This window comes from Lepus europaeus, chromosome 5 (assembly GCF_033115175.1).
Source record: "Lepus europaeus isolate LE1 chromosome 5, mLepTim1.pri, whole genome shotgun sequence".
NCBI classification, from domain to species: Eukaryota; Metazoa; Chordata; class Mammalia; order Lagomorpha; family Leporidae; genus Lepus; species Lepus europaeus.
In genome coordinates, this window is record NC_084831.1 from 129,667,690 (window position 1) to 129,679,888 (window position 12,199).

The following is a 12,199-nucleotide window of genomic DNA, read 5'->3' on the forward strand; positions in this document are numbered from 1 at the left end:
GAGAAAGAACTGAGATCAATCCCATTCACAATAGCTCCAAAAGTATTAAATACCTTGGAAGAAATTTAACCGAAGATGTCAAAGATCTCTACAATGAAAATTACAAACCATTAAACTAAGCAATAGAAGAAGATAAGCAATAGAAGAAGCTTTAAATAGGATGTTAGAAACACAAACCAAAAAATGGAAAAGATTGATAATTACAGTATATTAAAATTTTAAACTTCTTTTTATCTTAAATCACCATAAAAATGAAAAGGTGATATAAGGAGTAGAGCAATAAATTCTCAGCACGTACAATGGTAAAGGTGTAACACACAATGAGCTCCCAGGAAATTGAAGAGCAATGCTATTCTTTAATGCATACACAAACATGGACAACACTTGAGGCAGTACTTAAAAGAAGTGTATTCACATAGTTAGTATATAAAAAACACTGCCCCATGTAACTAGCAATAAGAGAAATTAGAACTAAAATCTCAGTGAAATAAAACATTATGCCTACAAAATTTCCCAAGCTTTAAAACATTGGCAATATTGACTACTGGCATTGATATGGATTAATTATTATTCTCATGTCTTGTAAGAGTACAAATTGGCATGGCCACTTTAAAAACATTCTCTAATTGACAGCTAAAATTTCAGATTCTATGCCCTATCCCTAAGAAATTTCCTCCCAAGATATATATCCATAGAACCCCATGCACCTACACATAAAAAAGCATACATATAAATTCAAACAGTATTCATAATTCTTCAATACAAAAACAACCCAAATGCACATCAGCAATAGAATTAAAAAATACGTACACCATCAATAATTATACAATAAAACATATTGTAATAAAAAAAGAATTCAGTATACAACAGAATGGTTGGATTTCAAAACACAATGTTGAACAAAAGGAGTTAGTTAATCAAGAAAACAATGTGCAATACACAGTATGATTCCAGTTTGTGTGAAATTCAAATAGCATGCAAATTTAATTATATTGTTTAGGAGTGCACACTCAGGTAGTAAAATTTGAAGACAGACAAGGAAATGATTTCCATGAAAGTTAAAATATTGGTACATTTATGGAAAGGGGAGAAGTTGATTATTAAGAGCAAGTGGTAGGAGTCCTACAACTCCAGAGTGCTAACAGTGTTCTATTTCTGACTGGGTGGTAGTTGTACAAGTGTTTTCTTTGAGATACTTTAATGAATTGTGTAACTTTCAGTGCACTTTTACGTAGTATGTTACATACAGCACAATCTCAAAATTCTTTTTTTTTTTATTTGACAAGTAGAGTTATAGACAGTGAGAGAGAGACAGAGAGAAAGGTCTTCCTTCTGTTGGTTTACTCCCCAAATGGCCGCTATGGCCAGTGCTGCGCTGATCCGAAGCCAGGAGCCAGCTGCTTCTTCCTGGTCTCCCTTGTGGGTGCAGGGGCCCAAGCACTTGGGCCATGCTCCACTGCCCTCCCAGCCTACAGCAGAGAGCTGGACTGGAAGAGGAGCAACCGGGACTAGAACCGGGCGCCCACACGTGATGCCGGCGCCGCAGGTGCAGGATTAACCAAGTGAGCCACGGTACCGGCCCTCAAAATTCTTTTAAAATAGATAAATGATGCAATGAATAAATTGGAAATTATTTTGCAATTAAATATTGATAATATTTTATATTTATATATCTTATTAAATAATTTGCATGCTATTATTAAGGAAGTCCTCTTTGATAAATTGAAACTTGAGTGAAAACTAGAAAACAGTGAAAAAGTGGTGGTTGCATAGACAGCTAATGGAAGAGCTTGACTTGTATAAGGAACATGGCGTGCAAAGGCAGGCGGAACAATATGGTTGTACTATGATGAATACAGAAAATAAAAGTAGGAGACAAGATCAGAGCATTTTCAGTACATAAGATCATGTACAATTTTATAGGACATTGTAAAGAGTTTTAATTTTATTCTGAGTCAGATGGGAAATCACCAGAGGGCTTTGAACAAATGAGTGACATGAATAAAATTGCATTTTAAGAGGATCACTCTAGCCTCTGTGACAAATAGACTGTGGAGAGACAAGAGGGAGACTAGCTGGGAGGCAATTGCAATAGTCCAGGTGAGAAATGATGGCGGCTCAGACTAGGCAGCAGTAGTGGAAGTGGTGAGACTTTGCTAAACTCTGTAATTCAGAGGTAGAGTTGACAGACTGGAGAAAGAAGGAAGTCAAGAAAGACAACACATCAAAGTTTTTCATCTTAGAAACAGGATAACAGGCATTCAAATTTACTGAGATGGGGAAATACAGAACATTAGACCTTTCTTGGCTATAATATAATATGATGTAAAGTCACCTAAATGTAATTCTTTTATATGAAAACGTTGGAGCCTCTCCACTATGCTTTCAATATGTCCTCTCCAAAATTCACTTTTTGGAACTTAATCCCTATTGTGGCTATGTTAGATGGCAGGTCCTTTCAGGAGACTATTAAATAAGGAAGACTCTGCCCTTAAGTATGGATTCATGCCTGACACAAGGGCTAGAGGAACTACTTTTTTCATTCTCCAGAAAATGATTCCAACACAAAGCACAGCATTTTTCCATTCTAGAGGATGCAGTAACAATGACCCATCTTCTAAACAGAAACCAAGCCCTCACCAGGCACCAAACCTGTTAGCACCTTGATCTTGGAATTCCAACATCCAGAAACATAAAAAATTAATTAATTAATCAATTAATTATTAATTTAAGTGACCCAATTTGAGTACAAAAAGACTAAGACACTCCAGTCACTCCAGTAAAGGACTTTATTAAAACTCATGTAGTTATAATCATCTGTAATACTTGAAATTCTTACATTCAATTAGTGTTTAGAGGCATTGTCTGTATTACCAAATTAGGGTCTTTTTGCTTTTTACTGGTTAAACTTCTTATTCAGTAAAGTATTAAGCCTTTTTCTTGTAGTGCAAATTTAAAATGTGTTATCTCAAAAACTACAGAACAAAAAGACAAGGAGAAGGAAAGAGGGTGAGAGGGAGAGAGAAGGAGGGAGGGAGTGAGGGAGAGAGGGAATATCACTATGGTCTTAGAATGGTATCTACAAATAACATTAAATCTGTTTAAAATATTAATTAAAAATTAAAATTATAAAAAATAATGTTACACTACCATAAAAAAAAGTCGTGTAGTCAGTGATGAGTTCAATGGGCCTTGTTCATGGATATGTCTAAGTGTAGAAATGTTTTACAACGTTTAGATGGCTTGATTAGTTTGTTCCCTCATTTCTTATAATCTCTAATATATAATCCTATACTTCAGGAAGTTAAATAAAAATTTTGAAAAAATTGTTTGAAATAAATAAAAAGGCATGGGCCTTTAGCGTGACAATTAACATGTCCACATAGCACTCAGAATAACTGGGTTTGATTGCTATCTCCAACTTCCATTCTATCTTCCCGCTAATGTAGTTCCTTGGAAACAGCAATGGTGGTTCAAGTAATTGGGTTTCTACCATTCATGTGGGAGACCTGGCTTGTGTTTTGGCCCTGACACAATAGTTGGGGCAGGCTTTTGGGAAGTAAACCAGCAGATAGGAATGCTCGCTCTCTCTCTCTCTCTCTCTCTCTCTCCCTCTCGCTCTCTCTTTCTGTGTGTGTGTGTGTGTGTGTCTACCCCTGAAATAAATAAATGAATAAAAATTGGAAATAGAGTTAGATGTTAACCAACATTTAGGTTAAAACTGAAAATACATTTTTTCTTCATCCACAGAGAGACTTGTTCCTGAATTTCCCTTACAGTTTTCTGAAATGTCAATGACTATACAGGAATCTAGAATTTAGAGATGAATAACCCACCTTGAGGCAATATCTTTGTTATGTTATCATGATTGTGTATGAATTTTTATTGCCTAGTGACTTCAAGAGCAAAGTGCAAAAAGGTCAAGGTATGACGTTCAGGCCATCCATGAACTCAGGTCTTTAATACAAAAAGAGATGGAATGCATAATCTAGCACAATAAAACTTGAGCTCTGGATTAAGCGGTCATGAATTCTAAGCCTGAATGTGCCATGTAAGGGCTGTATCACCTTGCATGGGCTATGGGTCCACTTTGTGCCTCTTGGAAAATTGCTGTGGAGATTAGGACCTTACAAGTGCCCAGCATGCACTCAGAAATGATCAAAGTGTTGTGCCAATGTGTTTACCAAAATACAGTTAAGTATCCAGCTCCTCAGGTTGGAGTAACCAGCCCATAGTCAGTAAGCAATACCACTCTTGAGTTCCTTTCATTGACTTTAACTGCAAATGTCTCTACAACAGAGATATATGACCTAGTGACAATGCATCCCTGCCAGCATTTTTTTTTGGTAGATATACCAGTACATTTATATGAAGACATTTTTGGGTGAATAGAAGGAAGACAGAGTATAATCTGGAGTTAAGATCATATATTCTGTGGCTTTGAAAAATCCCACTTGTTGCTACTGCTTCAGCCAACAGTGGCTCTTCCTTCCTTAATTAAATGACTTGCATTTAACCCACATTTGCTTCTCTGCCCTCACAACCAGGAGTCCCTACAGTCGATTGAGGCCTTGTATAAAAAGTTGTATCGTACACCTTTGCCTGAGAATTATTATGTCAGCACTGTGCCTGATTACCAGTTGAATTGAAATGTATGATTTCCTTAAAAACATGTGCTGACAGTTTCCTCATTGGTCTTCCGTCTTGGTTCCAAGAGCCCATAAAATCCCACAACCACACAAACCAAAATTATACAGGAGTCATTTAGTTATGTTTGGCACCAGCTTGATTTTTTGTAAGTGGAATTTAACTTCTTTCTTCAGGAGGCTTGCTTAACTCTACCCCCTGCATGTGGGTTCAGACTGCCCTCGGGTGCGACTCTTGTCACCCAGGACCCCTTCCTTTCCCATTTTTGCTCTTACAAACCCTTCTGATGTGGGAGAGACTATTGGCCTCTCTCACTTGCTGAGGGGAGCAGACAGGCTTGTGTTCACTTAACAATTCCTGCGACATATCACTGAAGGAAACTTAAGCTCTGAATTATAAAGCTTTCTGGCACCTCGGTGATTTTCAAGGCCACTCAAGGAGCTTTGCTAATACAAGGAGGTACTTAACAGACAGCTCTCACTCAATTCAACGTCTACGGCTACACAGACCCAGATGTCTCTGGAAAGGAAGATTCTGCTACCGTGCTGCAGAGCCTCTTGCCCTTTCTTTTCGCACAATGACACCCACCAGTTCTGACCCTTTGCTTAGCACTGTCCCCAAACATTATTCAATATGTGTTGGGTGAGGTAGAAGCAAGCACTATTTAGATATGTATGCAAATGGCAAAAAGTCACATGTGTGAGTATCTGGACAGAAATAGACTCAGCAAGTTACTTCCCATATGAAAGTTTTCAAATGGCTTCAGGATAAAAGTGCCGTGATGTGAACCACATTTTCTCCCCTGTCCTTATCCCTGTGTGTGTCTACAGCTTTACGTAGCACCCCGTCTACTCTCTGACCCTGGGGTATTTGTGACTACTCATTCCACCGAGGATTCTTCCTGTAATATCCCTTCTCTTTCTTAGCCTGTTGAACTTACCAGCCATTCATGCTTTTCATGTCTTTTGGTAAATCCTCCTTGAGATACACATTGAGCTTCAAAACTGATACCTTCTCTTTTAATGTGTTCCTCAGCATTCTGAGAGTTGAAATTCTAAGTAGCCTTTTTCTTTTTATTTCTTTTTTTTAAACTTTTATTTAATGAATATAAATTTCCTACAGCTTATGGATAACAATGGCTTCCTCCCCCATAACTTCCCTCCCCCCTGCAACCCTCCCCTTTCCCGCTCCCTCTCCCCTTCCCTTCACATCAAGATTCATTTTCAATTCTCTTTACCTACAGAAGATCAGTTTAGTATATATATTAAGTGAAGATTTCAACAGTTTGCCTTCATATAGCAACACAAAGTGAAAAATACCGTTGGAGTACTAGTAATAGCATTAAATCACAATGTACAGCACATTAGGGACAGAGATCCTACATGATATTTTTTTAAAAAAATTGATTAATTTTCTATGCAATTTCCAATTTAATACCAAGTTTTTTTTTTTCATTTTCAATTATCTTTAAACAATCTCTTCATGTGCTCTTCAGTATGTAAAATGTATTCCTGAGAGTTAATGTGTCAACAGACTTTCTTTTTTATTTTTTATTTATTTATTTTAGAAGTAGAGTTATACACAGTGAGAGGGAGATACAGAGAAAATGATCTTTCATCTGCTGGTTCAGTCCCCAGATGGCCCCAATGGCTGGAGCTAAGCTGATCTGAAACCAGGAGCCAGGAGCTTCTTCCAGGTTTCTTACAGGTGTGAAGAGGCCCAAGTACCTGGGCCATCCTCTACTGCTTTCCCAGGCCTTAACAGAGAGCTGAATTAGAAGTGGAACAGCCGGGACTAGAACCGGTGCCCATATGGGATACCAGCACCACAGGTGGAGAATTAACCTACTGCACCACAACATCAGTTCCCAGTAGAATTTCTATAAATCTATTGTAATATAAATACAAGTAAGTAAGATCAGTATAAACAAACCAAATTATGAATTTAGTTCTAACAAAAACCTTTCCATTTATTATAACAATCATTATATACATATTTATTATATCACATAAATATATAATTTTGTATATTCTAGCACCATATATTATTACACATGCATATGATAGTAAATGTACTTTTTCACATTTTAAAATTTTGATTAAACAGCATTAAAAATATTTGGCAAGCACTAATAGGTGCTGTTAGCTGTTTTTGTTTTCTTTTTTTCTCGCTCCATCTGTGAGTAGATCCACAAGCAAAGTCATTAGATGGAGGACATCTCAACCTTCAAAATTTTTAGTCCCAGCTATAATTGCTCTCAAAATCTTCTAATTTCCAATGTAGCCCTTAGAATTTTGCACACTGACCATCTGGTAATCATTGAAAAGTAATTTACTTTTGAGAAATGTGTCTACATATAGAAGATTCAGTGGACATAGAGTGAAAAGACTTGAAATTCTAAGTGAGTTATGAGAAAGTACCTTCATTTAAAATCTACCAGGGTCCATTGGGAGACCCAAGGAAAGTCACTTTTCCTCCAGGTGCCAACTCTACAAAACAGACTTTGTCTCACAGTGAAAAATGAAATTAATATTTTAAAATGCTCAGAAAGGGGAGATTTAATATCAAATTGAATATCCAATTTAAGAAAGAGAGAAAAAATGAAATATCTCAATGTACACGGTCAGGGGTTTATAGGAAGATGACCTTTACTTAAAAACCCTTAAATTCCCAAAGTTCCACTCTCGGAGACAGCCCTGCAGCCACTCTGCCATCCAGGGTACCTGTCCCCACTGGGCCCAATTGCATGAGAAGAGTCATTAGTACATGCCAGATTATCTTTGTTCTGTATGGCTAAGAACATTCATGAATTCTACCAGAAATACATTCCTCTCTAAATAAATACCTGTGTCCATCAAATTTGGATAGTCAATGTAGGATGGGTAACATTCAGACCTTCAGCAACCCTGCTTACAACATGGTTTGGCTTTACTTCCAGTGTTCTGTAAACCAGAGTAAGTCTCAGCTTTTCATAATGCAAATATGCTTGTCATAGGGGTACTACTTTTTGGTAGATAACAGCCCAGTTCCTGTCTTCCATTTTCTTAAATCACTAACTAAATTTCTAGATGCCTTTCAGAAGATATGCTCTTTCACTTTTTGAAATTTAATGCAAGTGATAGAGTTCACAAAAATGGCAGACAACTTTTTTTTAGTTTTATCATTGTCTATTATGCTTTCACAATTGTCAATTTGGGTTTTTCTGTTTTTGAGGGAGGCTAGATGCTTGTGATATGTTTCCTTCACAATCAAAACTGAACATTTTCTTGTGAAAAAGAGGAGAATGTGATATTGCAAAGGATTCCAACAGACTATTGTTGAAACACGTCTAGGTGTAAGATTATAAAGAAGTTAGAACTCTCAAAGAAAATCGTTCTTTAAAAAAAGATTTATTGATTAACTTCAACGTTAAGGTTACAGAGAAGGAGAATCAGAGAGATCTCGCACCCACACCCACTCTCCAGACAGTCACCAGGAGCCAGCAGCTTCCTTAGGGTTCCCTACATGGGCGCAGGATCCCACGCACTTGTACCATCCTCTGCTGATTTTCCCAGGCCATTAGTAGGAGCTGCATGGGAAGTAGAGCAGCCTGGACATGAACTGCCACATATGTGGGATGCTGGCATTGCAGGCCAGCTTTACCCACTACGCCACACAACGGCCCCTAGAAGAAATTTTGTAAGGTGACCCCACTATATTTTATGATAGTCCTTTCATGTAAAAAAATATATCTTACACTTGTACAGTTCACAAATTATTTCCACAAACTGATCTCACGTGAGTGAAACAACTTAATCAATTAAACAAATGTTATCTGTACTATATAATTGAGGCAATGGACGCTTAGATATGTTAATTGCTCACTCACAAAAGTGAGCAAGGGGCAGATCCAACACTGGAATGCATTGCCCACCACCAAAATGCTCCAGATTCTCATTGATTCCAGTCTTGAGGGACCCAAAAATACAAAATCAAGAATTGGCTGAGCAGAATAGACATTCCCCCAGTGACTCTCCCTCCCCTCACCAATTATTCCACATCAGTGGAGTTAAAAAGCTTCTCTGTTATTTGTCTGATTTGTGTGATTTGGTGGGATCCATCTCCTTGACCTTCTTGTTGCATCTGACAGAGGCAACACTAGGCAGGTACATGTTTGCTCAGAGGCACTCTCGCCCTTCTGCCTCCACCCATAAATCACAGAGCCTTTGAGAAGGCAGCCACCTCTGGGCTGAACACGGCAAGTGTTGAACTGTGAGTAATAATTTATACCACAGAGTAATTTCAGACTGAAAGTGAAAAAGATTTCTCGACCCTCCCAATGCTGAAAGGGGACGTAAGTCATATAATTTTATGCCAGCAACACATGTATCATATGGAGGGGGAAATATTCTTGCAATGACCTGGATGTTATGTGTTGCCATTAAAATATGTTTAGCCAAGGCTGTGGCTCAATTTGAAGCCCATTTGAGGGTATGTGTCATACTTGGTCTCAGGCAGGACCTACAGCCAATTTAGAGAGTGTGTGTTATGAGAAGTCTTCATGTTAGAAGTGTGAAATTTACAGTCAATAGGAAGCAATTTTCTGATTGGAACTTGGCCCAAACATTGCAATGAATACAGTGGGAATGCCATGGGACCTGTAATATCCATCAGGGACAGATTCTGAGGTTTAAATTCCCTCTCCAAGCAGAGCAAGAGCAAGAAGATGCAGAATTGCACAAAAGTCACATGGAAAATGTGTAAATTACGTTCTTATATAGAGCTTCACCCGAAAGTTGCATTTGCTCATTTCAACATTGGCAAGTAGATCTTCAAAAATTATCTCTCTCCATCATCCTTCCCTGTTGCTTCCAATCCCTGTAATTTGGGAATTTCTGTAATCCCATTTTTGCCCATGTCTTCAAGATTTGTAAGATTTTTGGCTTGGAAATTTGCTTAGGTCATCAGAGTTATTTCCAGGACTTTAATATTCACAGCTTGGAAAGGAAGGTTTTCTCAAAGTCTTGGAAATCTATCTAACCAATCTTCCACTCTCCTCCTCCTCCCCCCACCCCCACTTTTTTTTTTGGTACCTTAAGGTTCAGCGGCATAAAGTTCCTGAATAATATAGCATGTTCCTGAAGCAGACTGTTCACTGGTGCCTAGATAGTCTATAAACCTTTATGTTTGGAATCCATCCCAGGACAATTCAATGAGAAACTCTAAATATAGTGATTTGAGATAGTAATATCTTTTTTCAAAACTCCCGGATAATGCTAAATGCAGATAAAATGAGACCCACCATCCAAGTCATAATTGTCTCTTAAACTTTAAGGTACTTATAAACCAACTAGAAATCTTTTTTTAAAAAAATGCATATTTTTGTCCAGTAGTCTGGATGGAACCAGAGATTCCACATCTGTAAGTTCCTAGGCAAGCCCAATGCTATGTACTGGCCCACGGAGCCCAATTCATGTTGCAAGGTCCTAACCCATTCCTTCAAAACTTAAATGGAGTTATCATCCGTAAGTGCTTTCCTTGTGTTTTCTGGCAGAATTAAACATGTTGCATCGGCTAATTATTCATTTACTTGTCTACCTCACTATACATACACATGCGCAATACACTGTAAGAAGCTTTGGGGGACGCCAGGGCTCTCTTAAAAATTCCTTCAGCATTTTTAGCACAGGTGCTTGATAGATGTTATAAAAGCAGAAAGAGAGGAAGCAAGGGGACACTTCAAGAAAAAGTATTTGTCCCTTTCAATCACTTTTATTGTTTTTGTTTTCAGATGAAGACTTGTTTTATTTTGATAACCAATCCACGGTAAACACCGAGGCCACTATGTACAGACAAGAGAGTGGGAGCTTTATTTCTTGGTCACGTCCTCATTGGACAGAGTGTTGATGATCTCCTCCTTGTTGGCCTGAAGGCGCTCTTCACCACGCTTGCGGGTTTTGTTGATCTGAGACCTGCGGGCCTCAGCCTGATCAGCCAGGAGCTCCTTGCAGGCCTTGTGAGCCTTCATTTTGTGGATGTGTTCCATGCATCTGCTTGTTCTTGAACTCGTTTCCCTTCGCAGGTACAAGCTTCGATTCGCGGTGTCTTTCAGCAGCCAGTGCAAAATGCACATTCTCCAACCTGCCTTCTCTGGCATCCGCGCAGTGCCTGTACCCTTTCTTTCACCTATGCCCAATGTGCCTGCCCTTCCAGTGTGCCAAGGTGTTTTTTTGGGCGCTGAGCTCGGGAATGGACAGTCACAGGTTTGTGGATGATCGGCCCATCTTGGATCAGCTTCCGGATCTGCTGAGGAGAGTTGGCATGGGTGACTTCATCGATCTCGTTGGAGTCCCACCAGACTGCCTTCTTGCCACGGTAGAGGACACTGGAGGCACGCCTCTTTTGAAGTCTGAGCATACTCATGGCTGTGTCCCAGGCTGAGAAAGGCTCAATCACTTTCAAGTATCTACAACAGAATGAAAATGAGTTAGTAACAGCTTCGTCCCACCTCCCAATTCTGCTAAACCTGGAGTAACTGATTTGCTTGGGTTATCAATGAAAGGAGTCTGACAGAGCTTTCAGCTAAGGAGAACTTCCACTTTGCTACTGCTGCATAGACTCACCACAAAATCAGCAACTTAAATAGATGCTTGTTATTGCCCACAAGTTAAGGGTCAGCTAGTCCTCCTTTACCTTGCACGAGTGTAGTGCTTTGGGTACCATACTTTATCAGCTGTTGGGTTGATAAAGTCCATTCACCATGCTGAAGAGACAACTGCCTTAAACTGCCTTACTTTTACAGCAATTAGAAGTCATTAGAAAATGATAGGGAGTTCAGTGTAGTTTTTTGAAGAACTTTCTCATTTATTAGTGCTGTTTAATTAAATTCATTATTTTATCTGTGCAAATGAAATAGGATACTTTTTGTCAAACTAATCCTAAAGAAATCAAAATTAAATAATTCTGTTTCACTCTTTCTCTTTGCCTTGCCCTCTTCTAAAAAGGTACTCAGAATCAGTCACTATATATTTTTATATGACCAAGTATCTGGGAAAGACTTCTGTATTTAAAAATATTCCTCTCAAAGCCTGCTAGCATATTCAAAATTCAGATCAGGATATCTAAAACTCCTTTGTGTGTACAAATTAAAATATTACTTGGGAAGATTAATATGTGGCTTAATTATTACCACTAATGACTTACTTTGAGTAGATCATTTTCAGAAGTGTGAATGGAATTTTGAAGGAAGGGAACCTATAGCAAGTACTCTTGGATTAGAATGGAAGGAGAAGAAAGGCAAGAACTGGCAATCTCCTCTGAGATGTCAATGGGAATGTCAGGAAAGCAGAGGATCACAGTGAGGCTGCTTTGTTGCAGACGCAGACGATCGAGCTAAACTGTGCCCAAGAAGAGAAAGAGGCAGTGAAACTGGATAAAGGAACAGTAGTGCAGAAAAAAATCAGTCCCCTGGTACAGATCCAGGGCATTCAGCTAACAATCCCCTATATTTTCTGCACTGGAATGATTCTTGTAATTGTACAGTTATCAGAAAGCAACTTCTTGCTTCTGATTT

General features: G+C 38.6%; 1 pseudogene; it reads right to left on the minus strand.

Annotated features, from left to right (window-relative positions):
* Nucleotides 1-10,495: 10,495 nt before the first annotated feature.
* Nucleotides 10,496-11,049, minus strand: LOC133761092 (large ribosomal subunit protein eL19-like; annotated as a pseudogene).
* Between the last annotated feature and the right edge of the window lie 1,150 nt (nt 11,050-12,199).